The sequence below is a fragment of the Cololabis saira genome, chromosome 20, assembly GCF_033807715.1.
Source record: "Cololabis saira isolate AMF1-May2022 chromosome 20, fColSai1.1, whole genome shotgun sequence".
Lineage (NCBI taxonomy): Eukaryota > Metazoa > Chordata > Actinopteri > Beloniformes > Belonidae > Cololabis > Cololabis saira.
In genome coordinates this window covers 25,880,183-25,902,307 of record NC_084606.1, presented here as the reverse complement: position 1 = coordinate 25,902,307, position 22,125 = coordinate 25,880,183, and the positions used below count along the sequence as shown (strand labels likewise).

Genomic DNA, 22,125 nt, shown 5'->3' with positions numbered 1-22,125 from the left:
ACAGACGGTCTGAACAGGATGGAAGGATAGATTAAGGAGAAGCGATGGAAAAGAGGAAAGGACTGGAGGGAGGGAGATGGAGTGGCGATGGGAGCGGTGCCATGAAAACACCCACACACACCGAGATGACAAAGAAAAACAGTTGTGAGGGAGAAACATAAAAGAAGCTGAGAGACGATGCTTTTCTGTTACACCTGACTCACAAACTACAAAAGAGCGAAGGCATCGGGAAACAAAGACGACAACAAAAGAGCTCCATGACAAAACCCGATGTTAGTATCTATATTTCATCAAAATAACTTGGAACGCCAGTGAAAACAAACATATTAAAGTGTCTAAAACCAACAAGATGACCGATTCTCGTCATTGCATTTCCTCACTTGGCCACAATAACTTGAGTATCATACAAGTGTTAAGCGACTCGAAGCTCCAGACGTGCGGCAGAAAGCTCACTGGGAAGTATTGCATCATCGGGAGAGTCAGACTGGCACACACAGGGGTTATGATTCACTACTTTTGCTTTGGCACAACACCGCGTTCTTCCACGAGTTCTCCTAAATTAGCCCTGGACATACGCAGTACTTCCTCCCACCAGTTCCTCCTCCCACCAGCTCTGGATCTCTCTCTATTTCCAGCCCTGCGGTGGATATTTCAGTGGCGTCTCTTCCCTTCCACCTCACGCAGATCAGCGTCCACCAGACGCTGCTGCCGTGTGAAGATAGTCCGCCGCTCAACGTCACGTCTGCAAGTCAAACACACTCATGCTGAGCTTACCTTTTAGAGTAGCACCAAGTTATCGATTCACAGTTGTGTTAAGTCTCAGCTTCAGCTGCCAATCATCTCTCTGGGGTCTCCTCAGTCCTGGAGGAAACAAAGAGAAAACCTTTGTTGTTGTCAAGCTGTCATGAAAACAAGACGAGGCGCATGTCAAGTCTCAAGAGTCAAAGTATGATTCATTCAAAGCCGAAGGTGGTCTTTTCTCTCAGTGTGAAAGTACCGAGCTGCTTCTCCACCCTGACGTGAGGCGACGCATCGTTACTACCAACACCCCCCCGGTTCAGAGCGACGTGGAAGCCCGAGGGTGGCTCGGAGGCGGAGGGGTAAAATCAGCTGGGAGGCTGACGCGGTGGAAGCCGGGGGGCTCGTTCGCTCAGTCTCGTCTCACGTGAAGCACAACAGTAAACAGGCTAAAAGACACTCAAGACGAGTCTGGTCTCAAACCGGCTAATAATAGATTAATAATAAAATAATAAAAGCACCGGACGGGGAGTTCGTCTAAGAAAGAAGGTGGAGAACAAAGAGACCAAACCAGCGAGTGGAAATGGGGACACTGTGACAAAGTTGTAATTACAACTTTTATGGAGGTGTGTTTATGTCTGTGGCAGCCAAACAGTCATCTTCTCCAGTCGCTGCTCTGGCCATCGTATCGCTCACAGCTCTGCTGCTAGAAACTCGGCTCTGAGAGCAGCAAAGTGAGAAGACAATGCTACGAAGGGAATCAGTGAAATTGCTTGTTGGAGCACGTTGCACTTTTTCGGAGAACCCCCAATGACTCAGCAACCCGGAGGAGGGTTTACCCGAAGGCACTGGCCCGAAACTCCGCCTCCCGGGACACCGCTTACAGTCAGGTGACTGTGGGCGTTACGGCATATTTCTGATACGTCGTCGGTGGGAATTTCTCGGATTTGGTGATGCCATGCTGCATGCCACGCGTTTTGATGCGTTTTGCATGCATGCGTGTTTAGATGTACAAAACAGGATGTGATGAGCTCGACGGGGGTTTCATGACGGAGACGAAATCAAAATCAATCAAACCACAATTTTAGGAGAAATGAAAATGTCTACCAACACATGTCTGTTTTTTCAAAAATCAATCAAAGAAGTTATAATCTGATTCATTTAATTCATAACGGTCATCTGAATGAGTCAAGCGTTGCAGCCTGCTGCTTTCACTATTACCCAAACCAGTCACGGTATTGTTGTGTACACAGGAAGTGAGATAAGACATTTGATCACCTTCTCCACACACCACTGAACACATCTATCGAGCCAACAGATTACGCAATTTATTGTTCAAAAGTTCCCTTTCGTCACTCGTTGAGAACCCCCCCCCCAGGTCACTAGACCTCAACGTTCCTGTCAACACCCTCAGCATTGTTAGGCAAGTTGGTTATTGTGCTAGAGACAGCAGCTGTTGGCACGGCGACGAGGCAAGACTGAGAAACCGGGCAGAAGATAGAGGAGTTCTGTTCAAATCCTCCGGCAGCACAAGAAACTTGCTCAAAATAAAACCCCCACGTGATCCAAGCCCTGGTCACAAGCCCGTCGAGTCACCAGCACGAGTGGTGGGGAACAAATGGTTGAAATTAGGATGACGTCTGACTTCCCCTGCCAGCCGCCGGCCGGTCCTGGTCTCCGGCCAGACAACCACATGGAAGCAGGGAGTCAGAGAGGCCGCACACCGCCAGAAATATCCGACACTTCCTGCCTGGGAAACTTCTCATCTCCCTGGTTTGAGGTAGAAAACAAAAATGTGGCCTTTACCACATCTGTGAGGTTTTTTAGCTTTGAAATATCGATCAGCGAAGTCGGGAGAGAGAGCAACAGATCCTGGAACTACCCTATAAACAACAACGATTTAATATAAAAGAGCATTATGGGGTAGCGCCGCACATCTGGAGAGTGTTACAGCTGCAGTAAAGTCTCTGAAGCGCCCGTCTGATGGGAACCGAGCAGATCGGATGCAGAGAGAAGGCAGATAGCAGAAAACCAAGTGTCTCCATGTCTGTGTTGTTGGTGCTGATTACATAACCCGTCCCTGATAGAGATCGTGTCCTGGAGGAAACACCGAACATTTCCCCCCCCCCCACCTCTTTGGCTTTTGTAATCCTGAATGTGTGCATGTACAAATGTCAGCGCACGTCATTACCAGCCGGAGATGAGAGCTACCGTGGCTTCATCACATCTGCATCCACCAGCCCCGTCGGGTCAACGGAGGACATCTCAACACCGAACCCCCAACAAACTTGATCCAACATGTGAATATTGCAGTTTCAGTACTTGGGACACTCCCGGTGTGAACGAGTTAAACAGCCCTTTCATCACTTCACTCGTCTGCACTGATAAGCATGAACAAACCGGGACGTGGGCGAGGCACACGGTGGCGTAAACAGGACATACAGGCTTGGTTGGTTGGAGTAGAATCCTCAGAACGAGAAAAACTGCATCAAACAAGATCAGAGATTTGTTGGCGAGGCGGATCACTGCGGGGGGAATTATAGATCGGTTTGATCTGTTACAGCGCCGTCACCTGGTGACGGATAAGATCATCCCAAGAACCAAACGATGCGTCACCGTTTCCAAAATCCTGTTCAAATTAAAAAGGCAATCGGAGGGTTTTCAAAATAAAACAGGATCTGTGAAATTCCCAAAAGTTGCTTGCGTGGGCGTACGTTATCTCCCCCGTTAAGTTCCAGCATCTGCTGCGAACTCAGGGCCACGGTGAAGTGAAGCGGGGGCCGAGGAAGACCCAACACCTTCACCTTTACTCTCCGCTGGACGGAAGTTTATTATTTTATGCTAACGTGACTACTTTCTCCCCAGTTGATTTTGCTTTACTCGAGAATCAATCAGGGGAAGAGAAGGTACATTTCAGTGACAAACAACAAACGGCATTTTCGTCTTTCAGTGGAAAAAGTGGCAGAAGACGCAGGAAGGAGGTGGTAGAAAAACAAAAACACGAGGCCCCTTTTGTCTCTTGCTCTCAACACCGCAACATCTGGCCTGTGACTGGCAACACACAACTGGGTTACTGACACACACACACACACACACACACACACACACACACACACACACACACACACACACACACACACACACACACACACACACACACACACACACACACACACACACACACACACACACACACACACACACACAGAGACCAGTTGCACTTGTGTGTGACGTTACAGAGAAAGGGAAGTGAGCTCTGAGGAGAGAGGAAACTGTCGTCACAACCACAGGAAGTAGGCCTCCCCCAGTGGTGTCTGTGTCTATCAAATCCAGGCTCGGAGGGAGCCTTTCACACGACTTCCTGTTAAAGATACAGCGCATGTGTTTCTGCGTTTCTGCTTTCACTGGTATTCTGACTCAAAAAACCTCTTCTGACTAATCTGAGACTTTGCTGATGTGAAGAAAAAAAAAAGAAAAGGAGCCCAAACCCGACATATTATCTTGTGTGAACGGCACGAGCGATGAGTCACCAGCCTGTTCAGCGAAAACACAACAAATAACTGACCTGACGCGACTTTTGGCTCCTTTTTTCCCCCCTGGCTGATGGTAAAAGTGGGTGACCAACGGCGTGATGGCAGGATGAGTGTGCATGTTTGTGCTGGAGTCCCGCTCCCAGCAGCGTGTGCTGAACTTTCACAGAAACCGTTTCAGTTAGATTTTCTTTGCAGACTCAACAACAACTGCGGTGACTCAGCACCTGACTCGGGACATTCAAAGAAAGGATTATAAATCCTGATAAAGCCGAAGTCTAAAAAACGATGTGGGCGTCTTATTGACAACATGTTGTCACCGGTCTCGATTTCTACACTTGAGCAATCTGAAAAGCCCCCAACTTTTTCCCTCCTTCCTCATCTGCTTGTTTTCGTCAACAAATCTCTTAAACGCTCCGGACAACGGAGCAAAACCCCCCTCCCTCCGTCACGCCGCTCTCTCCTTTCCAGGTGCTTCTGGTCCCCGATAAGACTCTGCTTCCTTGGCAACGGTTGCCATGGGAGCAGGCCGCGTCTTTACCAACAGTTGGAGAGAGAGAGAGAGAGAGAGAGAGAAGGCAATTCATCAGAGTTTTATGAGAGCAGCGTGTTTACAGCCACGCAGGGCAGGATGACCTAACACTCCATCCTTTCCTCTTCCTCCCCAGACTCGCATTATCCCTCGTAAGCAGGCGGTGGGTACCAGTAACACAACAACAACAACGTGTGTGTGTGCATGAGCTATAAGCATCAGAGATAATGACAGTGTGTACAGATGGTCAGCGTGGGGCTGGTCTTACAGCGGGTGTTACGCAGGTTGTTGTTGTGCTGAAGGATCAGAACAGCTGTGACGCAGAGGCAGCTACGTTGTTATGACGGCACAGTTTGTACTTTTAGTTCAGAAAACATCCAAAGCCTGTTTAGAGATTCCTCAAATGCCGGCGCCACCTCCTGCCAATTCTGCAGGCGGTTTGTTCACGAGCTTGCTGCGCTGGAGACCGGTGCCTGCACCCTGTCAGGGTCGAGGCGGGTGAACGCCGTCACGGGAGGCGAGGTGAGGTGACGGGAGGAATGGAAAGAATCAAACATTTCTTTCCAAGGAGTGGGAGCCGGTGCAACGTTAGGTAGGAGTCTGTGCCGTGTAGGTTCGCACTCTCACCCCCCCCCCCCCCCCCCCCCCCCCCCTTCAACCGAACTTTCATCATCAGTGGCGACGATCCAGAGATATCTCCAACTCGGAGGGAACGTTTCACCTGACTCAGCCGGTTTAGCAAACAGCTTTTCCTCTCCAAACTGGGACGGACCAACCCGTCCGACAGCATTGGCATCGGCTGATGGCCCTCAGATCCAAAACAAGGGTCCAACACCCTGAAACTCAGTACAGATGTGATGTCTTCTACAAGACTAATGTCTAATCACCGTCCATAAAAACCTACGCCAAGACTTTAACGTGTTGTTTTATGGTCTATTAGTGCAACTCCACCTGACTTTGACATTTTCGAACACTAATTGCTTAATAGTGAACATTCAGATTTGCCCGATAATCTGTCTCTATATTTGTAAACCATTTTCCACCTTTTGTTTTCCGCTGGACAAATTTCGTCCACACGGCGGACACCTTTCCAGAGCTTTCAGACCTCCACTCTCAGACACTCGAGTCCTCAGAAGCCCGTCTCACAAGGAACGGAGGAATTCCACACTCGCTTAACTGGGTTTCTGCCCTCAGCCGGCCCCAAACAAACCCAATAACCCTTCACCCTGCAGCCCTGACGAGATCCACGCACCACCACTGGAGCGTGAACACGCTGTTACCTCAGTGCAATAAATATTACCGCCCTCGGTGTACGACAGAAACGAGTAGGGGGGTGAAAGTGCTCCATGTTGGGATGCTTTCTTCAACACTGTCAGCGAGGATGCGTAAGCTCTTCAGCCAGCCTACTGACCCATTTCCCACACTACACACACACACCGACCAAACCCAATCTCCAGATATATTATAAACACAGCTACACTTTCATTTCAGCTGCACATGAGGGGAAGGAGAGGTGTGGAGCGTAACAGAAACCTCACACACACACACCTCACTTCTGGTTACTCAAACTGTGTGACTCATTATTGGAGGGTGTCATTTCCTTCATGTCCTTCTTTTCCTCCCATCCCTCCCTCCCTCGCGCTATTTCTGCGTGTACGTGACCGTTCATAGTAAAAAGTGGGCGGTGATTGTTCATTCACACACACATGCGCTCCTTCAGTGATCACGGGACAGCCTGGGGGCGGGGCCTATGCGCGTGCGTGTTTCTTAACTTTTACAGCTTCAGACACCAGAAGGGGAAAAAAAACAAGACGTGATGCTGTTTTCCACGCCAATCGATCCGACTGATCGGAAATGGAGCTTCAAAGGCGCCTTTTCTTGTTGTTGTTGTTTTACTGAGACCCCATGCCGACACGCTCCGCTCCCCCCACCTCAGGTGAGTTATTGCGGGCAATAAAGCGGCTTATAGCCCCCCACCCCTAAGTCTAAAAGTCATCAGCTGCTCATCTGCTGACCCGCAGAAACGATGCTGGTTTTTTATTTTTATTTATCTGAGGTGGATGAACTGACCCATAATAAGATAGTGACGGAACAAAACGGGGTGCACCGACTAACCCTGGAACACAAACCTAGGGGGCAGCACCAAAACACCGGCCCTCCTCCCCCCCCAGAAAAGAGAGGTGATGCAAATCACTTCCTTTCAGAGCGACTTCTTTGTGTGGACAAGGACCGACTGGGGGGTTGAGGTGGGAGCAATCCATTCACTTTATACTGCCGACCTCAGTGATCCTGCCCACCCCCACCCCACACACACACACACACACACACACACACACACACACACACACACACACACACACACACACACACACACACACACACACACACACACACACACACACACACACACACACACACACACACACACACACACAGATCTCCTTACACCAGCAGTTTTCTCCTCCCGTCTTCGGAGACATGATTAGGGGCTTCACGCGCAAAAAGTGCCGATTTACTATCCGATCGCGCATCAATAACATCACTTTCATTCATTAGGTGATAAACACGGACCGCTGTGCTCGTGTACTCTGGACACGCGGAACCAGCCTCGGCACATCTCTGGGGAACCAGCCGGAGAAATTACATTGGTTTCTCCACAACGTCAAAGCAAATTTAAACCGCAGAAATTACACGCACCCACGTGCGTCGGTGATGTGAAGAAAGCAGTTCCCCTAACTAACTGAGGCGCTCACGCGTGGGAAATAAGGGGGAAATGAGGGGCGAGGGGGGAAACAGCCAAACCCCCCCCCCCCCCCTCCAAACCTCATCGATCACAGCCTCTTTAGTCAATTACGATAATTGAATCAAATGATCAGCTCTTATTCCCAACAGTGTCAGCTCTGGGGTTGCGACCAAAACAAACCCAAGTGGACTTTTAAATGTCCCCGTACTCACCTTTCACGAGTAAGTTTCAAATTAACCCTCCAGGAAAGGGAAGAAAAAAGAAAGAAAATAAAAAGATCGCTCTCTTTTGAATGAATATCCGGGTCCTTTAAGTCCGCAGTCGCCGTCTGGCTCTTTGTATTCCCAAGTTTGGAGCCCGGAGCGGGGCAGGGATTCCTCCCCGAGCCGGAGATCCTGCCGTAGCGGCTGTGCTGATCCTGCCGGACTCCGTCCTGCTCGTTCCTCCGTGTGAGTGAGTGTATTGTGGGGCTGGTGCCTGCACGTCCTGCGTGTTCCTCCCGTGTGAGTGCGTGTATTGTGGGCTGGTGCCTGCACGGCTCCGCTCTCTCCTGCTCTGCTCGGCAGCAGCGCCGCTTTAAAGGGCTGCAGCGCACGGAGGCGCGCTCGTGACGTCACCGGAATTCCCTGACAGAGCAGACTGGGCACCAGTCCGACCCCCGGCACCGGCACCGGTACCAGTACCAGTACCAGTACCAGTACCAGTACCGGTGCTCCTGGGGGGTTTCACCACCCGCGTGTGTCGTGACTCGTGACCGACTGTTGGATCCAGCACCGCGGAGAACACGCTCTGTTTCTGGACGAGGACGAGCTTTACACCTCGGTAACAGAGGAAGGCAGGAACAGTATCTCTATTAAAGTCTAGTTTTACTATTAAAAGCAGTAGAAAAAAGGGAAATATATTTTAATTTAATCTATTTAACCTTTATTTAACCAGGTAAGTCAGTTGAGAAGAGTTTCTCATTTACAATGACGACCTGGGCTAATTGCCTCCAAATTATCCCCTATAAATAAACTAAAGTAGGTTTGAGAGCCATTTCTGTTGATTTATTCTCTGTAAACTATTGCTTCATGGAATAAAATAGTAATATGTTATTAGAATGTTAATAAGATACTAATATGTTATTAGAATGTCAACAACATACTAATATGTTATTAGAATGTTAACAACATACTAATGTTATTTGAATGTTAACATACTAATATGTTATTAGAATGTTAACAACATACTAATATGTTATTAGAATGTTAACAACATACTAATGTTATTAGAATGTTAACATACTAATATGTTATTAGAATGTTAACAACATACTAATATGTTATTAGAATGTTAACATACTAATATGTTATTAGAATGTTAACAACATACTAATGTTATTAGAATGTTAACATACTAATATGTTATTAGAATGTTAACAACATACTAATATGTTATTAGAATGTTAACATACTAATATGTTATTAGAATGTTAACAACATACTAATATGTTATTAGAATGTTAACAACATACTAATGTTATTAGAATGTTAACATACTAATATGTTATTAGAATGTTAACAACATACTAATATGTTATTAGAATGTTAACATACTAATATGTTATTAGAATGTTAACATACTAATATGTTATTAGAATGTTAACATACTAATATGTTATTAGAATGTTAACAACATACTAATGTTATTAGAATGTTAACATACTAATATGTTATTAGAATGTTAACAACATACTAATATGTTATTAGAATGTCAACAACATACTAATATGTTATTAGAATGTTAACATACTAATATGTTATTAGATACATAGTAATACGTTTAAGAAAGCAGGAACCTTTGCCAATTTTAAGGCAATTTTCAAATTCAGAAATAAGCTAATAAGCAAGTGAACAGTTAAGGGACCCCCCTCCAGAATATGAACACATTAGGAGAAGAAGAGGAACAACAAAGAAGGAACTGGAAGAATGCTAACGTAAAAGTATGTGTGGCGCCACCTAGCGTTGCGGAGCAACGCACCTCACTCAATAATCGATCGTCTCCTCCTCCCGCATATATACCTGGATGTCTCTGAACCTCCAGTTTAATCCTAGATTGTTGCCAATAGCTTGATTTAGATGTGCATGTAACTGCACTGATTGATGCACAGTTGTCCCACTTGGACGGTAGCTGAAACTTTAGTCTGTGCTTTGCTGATATCAAGCATGGAAGATTGCTGCAGATAGACAACATTTCGTAATAAGCAGCAAATATTCCTTGATTTTAAACTGAAGGGCTAAGCCACAGTATTGTGAGAAGACACAGCACCACTGTGGGATGGTAGAGTAGATTCTTAAGTTTGTATTTGTTTTTATATTTACTTACAAATGAATACTTGCATCTATTACCTTAGAGTATAAAGCCAGAGTGGGACCAATAATAAGAAAACTAAACTTGTTCTTGGACAGGTTTGCATCAGCAGGGGTCCAGAGGAAAACCTTGGAGGCTGTAATTGTAAATTGTAAACCTCCTTTCAGGTATCATGTCTCCATTTGTAGTGATGGACCCGGTAGGATCCACTGATTTACCAAACTACTACTCCATACCACTTGCTGGTAATAATGCCCACGTTTCACTGTTTGCCACCCGCCAACAAATAAAAGTTTAGGGCAAAGATTAAGTAGTAGTTGAGATAAATGAGAAGAGACAACTCTGACTTTAAGGAGACATTGAGATGACTGAACATCATCATCTCCTGCGTACAGCAGAACCAGTTGGCAAAGAGTCCAGTTGGACACAGGTGGTGCCATGCAAGTGCTAGAGGATTTTTAATTTTATTTTTTTCTTCCCCACCCAACAAAACAGTCCCTTTATTCAGCAAAATTAGGTCTTACATTCACCATAATATCCTCTTGGCATAAGTGCCTGCAGCTTTCTCAGTGCTGAGTCATGCAAAGAGCTGGACGGATCTCATAACTCATCCTGATGAGCAGAGAAGTTAACTAGATACAGAAATGTTCCTCAAAGAGCTGAGTCAATCAACCTGAATGGACTGATTTGAATAATTGCTCTTAAATTCTGAATGCACTAATTTAAAATTGAATCTATTGGTTTGAAAGTGCATCAGGATAAAATCAAAACTGTATTTCTTTCTATTAAAAAAATCAGCTCCTTAATTAATTCTCACTTCTCAGTTTCACTTCTCTCCAGTCAAATTCAGTTTTTATATTCAATTATTTGTGCCACACATCTGGGCCTTCGCGTCAGGCAAAACTAGTTGAAGGCAGATGGGACGTAAAGCACTTACGTCATCTATACCTGGCGGAGTGATGACCAGCGACCAGCGGTCCAATGCTCAGGTTTGTAAATACATAAATAAAATACATAACATGTATAACAGGAAGAGTAATATATGTACCGATATGATGTTTGACAAGGCAACTCCTTGTGCGTCGCCTTTCAAGGCTCTCAGAAAACCACGTCTGTGATATTGCAGCATAAACAGTCTGGACTTCAGCAGCAGCGGCTGATATCTCGTGTTTCATCCCATACAAGTAATTATTTTTTCAATAGAATGAAATACAGTTTTTATCTTATCGCGATGCAAATCCAAACCAATAGATGACATTTTAAACGAGTCCATTCAGATTCAAGCAATTATTCAAAATCAATTAATTCAGATTCAAATCGAATGATTCACATATAGATATAAACAATTCAAATTCACTACTATTACTACTGGCTCAAGATTGATCCCATAGAAAACCACAGTTTCATCCAAGACGGATGTGTTGATGGACGATGAGAAGGACACGCCGTGTTCTCAAAGACCAGCAGCTTCCGTGAGACAAACAAGCCCTTGGAAACCAGAAATGGTTCTCTGCAAAAACGGAAACATGATTTGTTCCAGCTTTTTGTTGCCAAAGTAACCATCCTGTACTCTGTAATAATGCCAAAGAGCAACACTGGTGCAACCGACAGAATGTGTCACACACACTCACACACGTGTGTGTGTGGAGGTTATATTTAGAAATCCCTGCCTCACCAAGAGAACCGGAGGTAAAATTAGACGCTGCAGGGTGTGTGTGTGTCATGGATGACTGCAGGATACTCACACATGCAGTTTATTTGTGGTCATAGCGGCTCTAAAAAAGAACAACAACAATAAAATCAGAGCCGTGTGAAACTTACCTGGCCCAGAATAAACCAGTCATGGTACCACTCTCACATCAGCTCTTATCTTATTTTACAAAACGCACCACTTGCAGCATATTTGGAGATGATTGAAGTTATTTCTTCCTCTTTTCCTCTGCAGTGAGGAGTTTGATAGATCCAAGTCCATGATGGAGTAAGTGTTGCGTATCCTACCAGGGGAGGTCCTTTGTCAAGTAACGCTTATGTGCATGAGTGATGATGGTTGTGGGGAGGAAGAGCAGCACAGTAGCAGCTCTATATGTTTGTTCCTCTCCTCTCAAGCATCGGTAAGACAGCTGTGCAGCAGGACAGATACTGTACAGAGAGTTATCTGTGTGTGTGGTGAGAGTGAAAGAATCTCCAGCTGCCATGAGTCTGCAAAAGTGAGAGTTGAAGATATAAGGCGCTTGTCCAAAAGTTTTCATCGAGCCGATACGTACGGCACGGCAAATATGCAGGATATGAAAATTCGGTAATAAAGTTCCAGATGGCACAATAAACAAATTCAGCTGTATCTGTTATGTTGTAATCATCATTATGTATACATTTTATCACTTCATCTGGAAGCTATTACGGCCTGAATTGCTCAAGTCGTGAATAATCTGCCGTATAAAACAGAGCATTGTGAATGCTGCTGATATCATCTACTGTCCTCCATTCACACTCGCCGTGTCATTATTTAGCTCAGTGGCCCAGAGTTCCTTCTATTTCAAACCTGGCTGGTCTCACGCCGACAGAAATAGACACACACACTGCTATCAATGCAAATGCTCTGCATGTCAAACTGCTGCTCTGTTGAAGGAGGCTGGTTCAGCTGACCTGGATCATCCGTGGCAGTATTGTGTTCTCACATATTCCCTGTGAGGCAGATTATTGGAGCAGATCTTGCATGAGGAGCGCTGAGGGAAGGTGCACTCTAATCTGTGCTAGGGACTCCCTAGTGGTTGTAGGGAATTACCTAACAGATAATGTACCATCACTGTGTGCAGATGGGTATGCTGAAGTGATGCAACAGCCATCTAGATAGAAGACCAGCGAAAATTACAATGCAATTTGTTTTTGTCACATATTGATTCAATAAATTCTGGGCTTCTCACTCCTTCCATTAACCTGGAGACAATCAGAGGATGACTGTTTATGTGGCCCGCTTTTGTTCTTGTATTTAGTAACGGCAGGTTCTGATGTTTCACTTGTTTATTCAACCGCTTGTTGAAAGCTGACATCATCGTCTGGGCCAATCACTGTACAGTTATGCTGTTCGGCCCAATCAATGTCCAGCTGCATCAGAGCCAGGACCAACCGTCTCCCCCGTTGGCTCTGGAACCTATCTACTCTCAACTGGAAGCAGGACTAGACCTTGTGGAGGACGAAATCATCTGTAGTTCTTGCTGTGACAACACAAGAATGGGAACTACAAGAACCGTAGGCGTGTTTCCATTAGCAGGGGTCCGGGGTGTCAACTTCCTCCTCTCCATTTTCAACCATCATGTCTCCATTTACGGACCTAGTAGGATCCACGCCATACCACCTGACAGTGATGATGCACCACTTTTGTTGTCTGCCAACCGCCAATAAATAAAATAAGAAGACAATAACAAACTGGACTGAAGGACTGAAGGAGCTGAAATGGTTGCAGCGTTTGTCTTTGGTGGTCGCTTGCACGGCTGCGGTGGCTCTAAATGAGAAGAGACAGCGATGGTCACCCTTGAAGAGGACTTTGAGACAGCTGAAAAACCTAATCTCCTGCCCACAGCTTATCCAGTCAGCACAAAGTCGACCCCACCCCGACCCTGCAGCTTCTTAGGACTGTACTGAAGAACCTCACCCCCGTCAGGGTCACGCGTTGGCCCTGCAGAGGTTCCTGAGCACTCCCACGGTGGGCCATCCTCGATCACGAACTCGGCCTCATAAAACCAGGCCAGACCCCCCGATAATGAAAACCCACCTTGTGAGAAAGTTCCTGTGGTTCCCTCAAAAGCAGCTCAATCATCTCCAGCGTGTCTCAGCTCTGTGTGAATTACTGCACCGTAAAAGTGTGGTGGGACGGTATCAACCCTGCAAAATGATCAAGAGGGGGACTGATGTGGGTTATGGGGGGAGCCCCAGTGAGCCGACCCCGGCTGCCACCCGCCTCACACACAGTCCCCACATTCTCTGCTCCCCCAGCTGTTTCTTTCATAGGACTACGATATTGTATATAATGACAGTGTGTGAAAATTATAGATGTCAGAGCTGAACTCCCATCCTTCCTCTCCCACAACAATTAACGCCAAGACATTACAGACTTTCTTGCAGGTCCCAAATGTATATATGTGTGTGTGTGTGTGTGTGTGTGTGTGTGTGTGTATATGTGTGTGTGTGTGTGTGAGAGAGAGACAGGAAGCAATGTGTATTTCAGTTCTTTACATTCAAAGAAACAATTCAATACTTAATTATATGGAATATTAACATATATTTCACATAATTTAAAGTATAGAATTGTTTGTATAGTACGTGTGTGTGTGTGTGTGTGTGTGTGTGTGTGTGTGTGTGTGTGTGTGTGTGTGTGTGTGTGTGCTTCAGGGGTGTAATTAAAGAGATCAGGGACCAGGACCAGGACAGCTCAGTTCTCACACTCAAAATACACAGCATGCAGCAGCGCTCCCATGGGTGCGAACCCCACGGATTCCTGACATACCGGTCACATAAACACACACACACACACATTAAAAAATAAGCAGAACATAATACTAATGGAGTCTAGACGGCAGGGCCGTCCGAGAGGAAAACATGGAGATTATGGTGAACATTATCATGTTAGCAGGAACGTGAGTGTGCATGCAGATACAGGAGTCCGTGTCCCGGGTACAGATGGTCCTGCTCAGCCTCCGCCGCGTAGGCCTGTGTGTGGGACTGCGTGTGCGTACATGTGGCACAACATGAGTCAGACTCTGGGTACCGAGGCCGATAGACGCGATAATAATCACCTCCACACTTCCACTCACACACAGTCCCACCACGAGGAGACGGAGCCACACACGCAGCAGACAGACAGACTGGCTTGGTACACCCACATGTATCAGTCATGAAGCTGCAGCCCCGATAATTAAGATCCTCCTTCAAGGACGCAGCGCCGGCTTCCCCTCCGGGTCCCTAACGGCCAATCCCCACTGCAGATTCGTGATAAAGCGAAGCGCTGCATTTCTCCTCAACCCGATGTCAGGTGTTTTACACGGTTAAGAGCAAATGAGTTTTCAGAGCTCTAATGAAAAGAATCGAGCAGCCAGATCTGTAGAAATGGGCTCAAAGAAAGTGACTTGCTCTAAAAATAGAAAGAGCCCCAAAACCACACGACCGTATCGACCGCTACCTGAGACAGACGTGAGCCATAATTATACACAAACAATGATGAGCAACACATCACCGACTGAAATGATCCTTCCTCAGTTCCTGAAGCACACGTGGAGCCGTCAGGGCTGGAAAAGTATTTTATTTATCTTTAAAAGTAACAACGTTGACAGAAGTGAAACTCCTGAAATCTCAGCAGGACTAACAAAGTTGAGCTAACGCTCCTAAACGAATGAGGGAGGAAGGGCTCTCTCTGATTTATTTATAATTACCATCATATATATACATATAGACATCATTTACGAGCTCTTTAAATGACTTTATATACAGCTGATTCCTTGAAAATCCTTATAAAAGTATTTCCTTTTTTTTAGTTGGTGTTAATAAGATGTTGCTTCAGATGGCACATTTTTCTGAAAACTTAATTTTATTTTAATAAAACACATTTGAGTTATATTTGTTTTTTATATCAAATCTTCAAGTTAACTCTTAGAAATGAATTTACTGGCGTGCAAATGACAAAATCTTTCAAGAAATACAGCAGCAGAAAGATAAAAGTTTGGCTGAAGTTACACTGAAGTTCTCCTTCAGCTCACGTCCACGGCTGCCTTTAACCACAGCAGGATGATTTCAGATGCTAATCACCGCTCAGCTGCATCATGTGTCACACTTACTAAAAACAGTTGGAGCGGTTAATACGTCTGTAGCGTAATACCCGCTCATGTTGGCCAGAAGTAACCTGGGAATCAAGGATTTTAAGCGTCTGATGAGACTCGAAAACATCGTTCAGCTTCAGAAACGGCGTGGAGATGAACCGAGGTACGTTTTAATTAAGGAGGGCTGTGTTTACGGTTGTATATGTGACATTTGGTCGTTGGTCGGTAAGGCATTACGGTGCCAGTGACCTGTAATCGATTGCATTCTCACAACCACCCTGGAATAGTTTTTTTTTTTTTTTATCAGAGACTGGTCCAAACGTAACGCCGGCGGTTACCCGGCTGCGAGGACCCGGCTCTGGACCGGGTACGTTATCGGCCGAATTCAGCTTTTTACTTTGGCGTATGCAGAAAAGACCCGTCTAGTTGGAAACCCCAAAGTCCTCACATCCTACCTGGAACAAATTACTTGTGTGGATGTTTGTAAAGTCTTAAAACGTCTTTAAAAGTCTTAAGTATTAATTTGAAGCACAGACCTGGATTAAAGTGGATCTCGTGATGCATCACTTGGAGTGGATTTTGTAGCGCAACAACCACCATCGTTGTTTTAATTAATGATTAACATGGTGATTAAGTTCATTCATTAAGCGTTTGGTTGAAATGTTTTAAATCAATGTCATGAAACCATGTTTAACAGTTTAAAACCTTTGAGGGAAGTAAAAGAGAAATATAGCATCTTCATGCCTGACGGCGCACTGCTGGTGTATTGTTTGAGGACTGAAAACCAGTGAATGAACAAGCTAATCATTAACTTTTTCCTCTCTTTTATTTCTTTGAAGTGCAAAGACCTGAAGGTTTAATGTGACCCACAGGCCTTTAAAGAAGACTAGTTTCTCTTTCAACAGTTACAACGCGCAGATCAAAAGAGCTGGTTGTGAGTGAACAAGATTGTAAAGATGAAGTGATCCACTCATGATTTCACAACCCACCACCTTCTCCAGTCATGAACGTGTGAGTAACGCGCTCGGCTTTCCTCCTACTCCTCTTACTCATTCTCTTCTCGCACATCTCACCCTTTTGCTCTACCTGTTCAACTGAAACTCTGAAACAACCAGTTTCGTGTTGTGATACAACATTTGATATTGCTGATAAACTTTGCTGGATATTTGTGAACAATAGAGAAGAAAAGCTGAATGGATGAGTCTTACCTGCTGATGGCAGGTGAAGCGGTCCCCTCGCTCTGTTTTTCTCTCTCAGGAGCCACGGGCCACCATGACACCCTTTACCTCCTGAAAACAAAACATGGAAGAACTCAGGTGAGAATTAAAAAAAAAAAAAAATATTTTAAAATCAGGGTGGTACAATTTGATCCATAAGTTTGAGTCCAGCTGGAAAGATGTGGGCCATGTGTGCGACACCAGAGTTGAAGCAAAGTTCATGAATGTTAGAAGATCATCACCTCGCCCCCCCCAAACCACAGCGCATGTCATTTTCTTCACATGGGTTACTTCATTATGCACGCGTGACGTCGGCCGACTGCTCTGTGGCCGTGATGTTGCTGCTATGTCATCAGTGTGGCTTAGGAAGCCGCAGCGCGAGTGTGTGTGTGTGTGTGTGTGTGTGTGTGTGTGTGTGTGTGTGTCAGCCAAAGTGCACAGCAGGGCCTGGACCAGCGCTGTGGCCATCTGTGTGTGTGTTCCTCGTGTGTCGCCCGTTCGGTGAGTCAGTGCCGGGCCACATGACTGAGAACAGGTGGCACTCTGGCATATCTCCGCAACGCCAACACACACCTTCACACACACACACACACACACACCTTCACACACACACACACACACACCTTCACACACACACCTTCACACACACACACACACACACACACACACACACACACACACACACACACACACACACACACACACACACACACACACACACACACACACACACACACACACACACACACACACACACACACACACACACACACACACCCTGAGAACACACGGCACCTGCGATGAGCTCAAACATTAAAGCAAATGCACCAGTAGCAGAAACAGAGCAGCAGATTAACGCACACTCCCACTTCGCACACTCCCACATGCACCGAAGATGCCCTTTTAACAAGCGGCTGTGGTTGACAGGTTTCTGGCTAAATGTCACCGTGTCTCTCGTTGTCGTCCTCCTCTCATGTAACTCAGCCTTTCCTCTGAACCTTCACCTGCACACGGAGACGCCGGGTCGTAAACTTCACCTGGCTCTGCCCTCTGGACCGGGGTCCGAACCCGAGTTACCTGCCAGGAGGAGCCCATCGTTTCTTACCCTCCCACCTCTCCCGCCTTCCTTCCCTGTTCTCTAATGTCCTACCTGCACCATAACATGCACACGATGGCCTCCATATGCCCCCCGTCCCCACCCCCAGCACGCACACGCACACACACACACACACACACACACACACACACACACACAGTGTGCTCAGCAGCTTGTGCAGGGTGTGTGACAGTTGTGTCAATACGAGGCAGAAAACGCTGGCTCAGCCATCAGCCTGGTGGTTAAAGCTCCAGAGGTCAAAGTGCGGACTCCCTGAAGGTCCACAGCTGTGTGTGTAGGTGTGTGAAGAAGAATGTGGGTGTTTTTTCAGCGGTACTACCTTAAAAAAAACGGAGAAACACCAGGGTGAGCAAGTGTGTTTGTTTATGAGCTGGAGGATGATACTCTTTCATGACACATCATTTAAATGTCACATACTTGAGCGTTATCGTTCGACGGTGATTGATATCGAGAGTGGAGAAAAACAGATGAGAGGGAGGGCTGTGAAAAAGATGGTCAGAGATAAATGAGGTTTGGTGAGGCGGAGGACAAACTTTTTTTTTCAAATTACATGTTTGTTCTGAAACAGCGATGTGAAGATGAGATGAGACAGAACACGTGAACGGCTCTGCAAGGCCGAGAGGGAGACAGAAAGATAAAGTAAGTGATGCTTATCTTGTGTCTGTAAAGGTTAACCAGTGGGAGCATCAGTCAATGACATTAACCACATGTGAGAGGGAGGCAGAGGAGCCAGCAACAAAGGCTGCTCAGAGGTGGAGGCAAGACGAGATGAAAAGGAGACGGAGGGGCAGAAAGGGATGGGGGAGAAGCAGCAAGGGGAGACCTTGAGTCTGGCAAACGAGAAAGGAGGAGGAGAAAGTGAGGCAGTGTGCAGGAGATAAGGAGGGAGGGAAAGCAGCCCGGGTTTCTTACAGAGGCAGATAGGAAGTGACACGAGGATTTAGCGTTATTTGTATAAGAGTGCAGCTTTCACACCAGAACAGAACAATATGTAAAACAGGAGGAGCTGTGGTAGCATCCAGGAAGAGCAGATCAAATCCTGGATGAGTGACACCAAAGCTTATCAGACATCAAAACGCTGCACCGCTATTTATTACTCCGAGGGGTTTTTGCAGCAACAAGCAGTCAAAATAAAAATAAAAACACTCCAGCACAGCTTATAACCATAACCTTTCACCAAAATAATCAGAACCTTTTCATCATTTAAATAAAAACAAACAAAACCCGTTTTGCCATTTCACCCAAAGTATGCACGTAGCGTACAGACATGAGGCTTGGCATTTCTAATTATCCATTATGATGCTCTTTCCTTTTGTTTACTTCCTGCATGTAGCTCAGACTTAGCAGTAGAGCTTAAACATGTCCTATGTGAGTTGGAGCTGATAAAAGTTTAGCACGGAGCTCACAAAGGGTAAAAAAGCTCAAATCAAAGCTAGCAGAACGCTTCAGAAGCAGCCGCTGTGATCGTTTACGGGATAATTGTAGTTCTTGGAGAGAAATTCAGAACTTTAAGAACTTTGGTGTTTTCCCAGAAAACTGTGATCAGTACATTTCCAATAAGAATAATATTATTGAATATTTCCTGATGCATTTTGTTAGTATATTCCTCTGAATGACACAACAGCAGCTCCCACTGAACATTTCCAAGACTTCTCCAGGTGAATTATTCAGTGTAAGGACAGAAAAATAAGGTCAACTTGTGAAAAACAAACCGTAGTAAACATCGTTCCTCAGAAATCCATCAAAGCATTAAAGACGTCTTTTCCAAGAACTAAAAGCCTCAAACCCAGAAGTCCCCAAAACACGCTAATATACAACATTATAAACAAATGCACATATAAAAAGATGTCAAATCCAGATCAACATGCCTCTCACTTGCACACGCGCAGGTTGTTAAACACAACTGACAGGTCTGTTTTTGTCTCGTGTCTCATAATAACTTCTATCTTCAACCCACCTCACACACTCCAGTCGACGAGTGTGAACCTGCATGTCGTGAGTTTAGTAGCCGAGCTCGGACTGCCCCGCGCTTTAGTCACAGGTGATTCACTCAGTCTCTTCAAGTCAGGGCAACAGGCTTCATACCTGCACGCGCACCCAAAAACATAACGCTGGGTTGTTGCAGGGGTGCTAGTAAATGATGTTTCCTCAGTCTAGATTTACTGTCTGCCCGTGTCTGTGTCCCTGCACCATGTCAATCTGTCTGCTGTGCTTGTTGTTGTGCGTTTCAAAGCAGAAAATCGGCTAAATCAGCAGCCTGCTATCAGATGCATGTCGGTCGTGTTCGTGCATCGAGGAGCTGATCACGAGCCAGGCCGCCTTGTTTTGTGGACAACTTCAAAATCTCCAGGAATGCCGTCACACTACATCCTGGAGTTGCGTGTGAGATCACGGGCAGATAAGGACATTATCAAGCTGACAGAGGCGGCGACGTTTCCCCACCGGCTCACATTTACAGATTTGGAGACGGAGATGCAACATTTCTTCTCTCAACCAGTTGTTTCATTCAAGTGTTTTCTTCAAATCTTCCAAACTGAGTTGGTGAAACTCCTCTGTGTTTGCATTTTTGATCAGCAACTATATGTATCCAAGTGTTGGGTTGGTAGCCTGGCAACAGCTTAACTGATAAAATCACATGCAGTTTTGGTTGATTAAATTTTTGAAGTCTCCATGTAAATTACACGGAAGGAAACTGACAGCCACCAGTTCAGTATCCAGGCTGCGTAGACGTTCCTTCACAGTGGCACATCCAGGAGTATACCATCTGTTTTACAACAAGCATACCAGTAACACCTCTTTTGCCTTCACCACTCTTCCTGCAGCCTCTTTCTTCCTCTATTTTCTGAAACCTGTGCAGAGAAGCATCTGAGTCAGGAATATGTTGTATAATACTGCAGCTTCTGATGTTTGTGCTGCATCAGCGATCCAAGATTGTCCATTTATTGGCCAGTGATCCCCCATTTTTCCACAAGCTCTTGACTTCTTCCTCCTTACTTCCCTTTTTTGCTCCAACCCTCCAGCATAAACGCCTCCTCTTCAATTCATCTCTCTTTGGGGGTTTAATCTGGAAAGCCTGATCAACTTCCCGGATGAAAACAACTTTCCCGTTGTCATGGTTACTCGTCATAACAGAGGTTTCAAACTGTCAGAATTACCAGCCGACTTCCAAATGTTTATACCGGACTTTAAGTCGTGGTTTTTTTTCATAGTTTGGCCAGGGGAGCGACTTATGTGTGAAATTATTAACACATTATTACAGGTATATCATTTCACATGTTATTTTCACACTAAACCTCAAGAGGGCGAACTGCAATTGACGATGAGTCTGACGTAAGCGGCGTAGAAGAGGAAGCGCTGCATCTTCTACCTCTGGAGTTAGCGGAGTTGTTTAAAAGTGACACCCAGGATGAATATTTCATTAGATTTTAGTTATTTGCAGTGACACGGATGGTTTGGTAAACTTCTTAGCATGTTATTTATGCTATAGTTATCTGAATAACTCTTAATATGTTATGTTAATATACCAGGGACGTTCTCAGTTGTGTCATGTAACGTAAGCATACCGTACAAGTATTCAGCCTTTATTCTATTTTTCTTTATTTTCCTGTCAAGATGACGTCTGTTCTTGGTGTTGGATTTTATCAAATAAATTTCCCCCAAAAATGCGACTTTAACTCGGGAGCGACGTATAGTCCGGAAAATAAGGTAGATCAATAAAATCAATATGAGTATATGAAAGAAGAGTAAAAGTTTTGATGCCTGTAGACCGGGGGTCCTCAAGTACTCCTGCTCTGCATCTAACACCTGCAGAGCAGGGGTTGAGAACCACTGCTGTGGACTTGTGGCACGTGAACGTTGCTCTATACTGCCCCCGTTTGGTCTGGGGTGGTATTGGGAAGACACACTATGACCAGAGCTATTACAGCAGGCTCCCACTAGCGTGGCACCATTCAGGAACAAGTTAAGCCAGTAAAAGCCTTTGAAATGGGTGGTGTCCACATTACTTCAGTGTGCATGCACGAGAGAGGCAGACAGTCTGCTTCTGCCTCATTTGCATGTAAACATGCATGTGTTGCGCGGCCAGAGCTGGCA

At 45.6% G+C, this 22,125-nt stretch overlaps 1 protein-coding gene across 1 annotated transcript in view; it reads right to left on the bottom strand.

Moving 5' to 3' along the window:
- Positions 1 to 22,125, bottom strand: part of kdm6ba (lysine (K)-specific demethylase 6B, a) — a 55,862-nt gene that overhangs the window by 15,065 nt on the left and 18,672 nt on the right. Inside the window, exons 2-3 of the mRNA XM_061710521.1 lie at positions 16,908 to 16,988; positions 775 to 861 (exon numbers count right to left, since the gene is read on the bottom strand). The gene's annotated coding sequence lies outside the window, so the exon portion shown is untranslated. The remainder of the gene's footprint in view (positions 1 to 774; positions 862 to 16,907; positions 16,989 to 22,125) is intronic.